General features: G+C 53.6%; 1 long non-coding RNA gene across 1 annotated transcript; it reads left to right on the top strand.

The window, feature by feature from the left end:
- The first annotated feature begins 353 nt into the window (after nt 1-353).
- LOC118160087 lies at nt 354-1157 on the top strand. Its single transcript, XR_004747325.1, has 2 exons — nt 354-464; nt 995-1157. It is a non-coding gene; the product is annotated as an uncharacterized LOC118160087 (long non-coding RNA).
- The last annotated feature ends 1070 nt before the right edge of the window (nt 1158-2227 follow it).

The following is a 2227-nucleotide window of genomic DNA, read 5'->3' on the forward strand; positions in this document are numbered from 1 at the left end:
GTGCAGGCTGCAAGCCTGCTTCCAGCTGCTCCTCTGCTCTTGTCTCTGCAAGAGCTCCCATCAGCAAGGCTGAGGTTAGTGCAGCACTGTCCTTCAGAGGGACCTTTTGGCCTTTGTGAGAGAGACCAAGCTGGATTTTTGCTTAATGGAATGTCTGGTGCTCAAAGTGGTTTCATTTTGAACCCCAGCACAGTGTCCACAAGCCTCCTTGTCTCGAGCCTCTCTGTGTGAATTTTTGAAGATCTCTAAGCAGGTTGACTTCAGAACCTCTCTGGGCAAGCTGTGCCAGTGCTCTGACCTGTGTTGCAATTACCTTTACAATGGCTTCTCTGTGCATGTCTTTCTATTGCAACAGGAAATTCTGTCCAATGCAGAATAAGAGGGGGAAGTTGTCGTTTTGGGGGCTGCCAGTTCGCTGAAACACAGGTTGGGAAATGTTTCAGTTTCGTACCCTGTTGCAGCAGGTAAGGTCCTGGCTGAGGAAAGCTATTCCTCCTTTGTCCACTGGTACAGATTGTTACAGAATTCTTCCTAGTCCCCACCTAACCGTCACTATTGGCAGTACACTCTCCACAGGAGAGGCCTGGAAAGGAAGGGGATTGTGGGTTTGGATATGTGGGTCTGGCCCTGTGTGGGACTGAAGGACCCTAAGCTTAGCCAGCACCTCCCCATTCTCCTCAGCCCAACAAGGTTTGCCCAGCCTTTGCAGAGGACTCTCCCAGGCTGGCAAAGGGTTAAGGTCTACCTTTTGGAGATGGCCAAGGACACGGTGCTGTTCTTGATGCTTCTGCAAAGACTTGGAGTCAGGGCTTCCAGCACTAAGGAGGGCACAGTTCTAAGCCATCAGCAGTAAGGCCATGAGTTCACCTCTGGGCATTTGACTCTTATGTCTCAAGACTCGTTTATCCTTGGGGAGGAGGTGGGAGAGAGTGGGAGAGAGACAAAAAGGAGAAGTTTCAAGCAGGTGCCATGCTTGTCTGCTTTCTCTGTACAGGACATGGTACTGATGCCCTGAATTCTGTGAGCAGGATGTCCCCCTCGCTTTTTGCTCCTGGAAACAGTTCCTGACATCCTGTTCCATGGGCCTACAATTGTTTGGCCAGTGGCTGCTTTTCCCTGCTCAAATAAAGGCATGCTGTTTGGCATTGCAGCTGGTGGGAAGAGCGAGTGTGTCCTTGTGCCAGAGGGTGCCCAGGGATACTGTTCCCCACCAGCGCCGTGGGGACACTGGGGTTGGCAGTCCCTGCGGGGCCAGGCTGTTTGCTGTGGGTGAGAAAGGAGCTGTGTGTCCCAAGCAGCCACAGGCACCAGCACAAAGGTACAAGGGGATCAACAAGTCGATTCAGTCCAAATCCTGGCTCTACAAAGCACCACCCACAGCCAATCCCTATGTCTGAGAGCATTGTCCCAATACTTCTTGGACTCCAGCAGGTTTGAACACTGGAAGGATCCCGTCCCAGTGCCCAAGCACCTCTGGGTGCAGAACCTTTCCTTCACACCCAGCCCTGTCCCAGCTCCATGCCGTTCCCTCGGGTCCTGTCGCTGTCCCCAGAGAGCAGAGCTCAGCGCCTGCCCCTTTGTTCCCCTTGTGAGGGAGCTGCAGGCCGCCATGAGGCCTCCCCTCAGGCTGCTCTGCTCTGGGCTGAACAAACCAAGGCACCTCAGCTGCTCCTCACACTCATTCCCCTCCAGATCCTTCGCCACGTTCGTAGTCCTCCTTTAGACATTCTGCAGTAGTTTTATGCTCCTCTGACCCTGAGGCACCAAAAACTGCCCCAGTGCTCGCGGTGGGACGGCAGCAGGCAGAGCATAGTGAGACAATCCCTTCCCTCGACAGGCTGCAGAGCCAGGCCTCATGTACCTGACGTTATTTGGAACAGAAGTCCTGTGAGCAGTGGATAAGGGCACTAGGAGAAGTCTGGAGGAGGCTCAGGGCAGACCTTACTGCTCTCTGCAACTACCTGAAAGAAAGGTGTGGGGAGCTGGGGGTCAACCTCTTCTCACAGGTAACCAGTGATAGGACTAGAGGGATTGGCCACAAGTTGTGCCAGGGGAGGTTTAGGTTAGAAAGTAGGACACATTTCTTCCCAGAAAGAGCAGTCAGGCATTGGGATGAGTTGCCCAGGGAGGTGGTGGCATCACCATCCCTGGGGGTGTTCAAGGAATGGTTGGACGTGATGCTTAGGGACATGGTTTAGTGGGTGACATTGATGGTAGCGGGATGTTT

This window comes from Oxyura jamaicensis, unplaced genomic scaffold (genome assembly GCF_011077185.1).
Source record: "Oxyura jamaicensis isolate SHBP4307 breed ruddy duck unplaced genomic scaffold, BPBGC_Ojam_1.0 oxyUn_random_OJ83494, whole genome shotgun sequence".
Lineage (NCBI taxonomy): Eukaryota > Metazoa > Chordata > Aves > Anseriformes > Anatidae > Oxyura > Oxyura jamaicensis.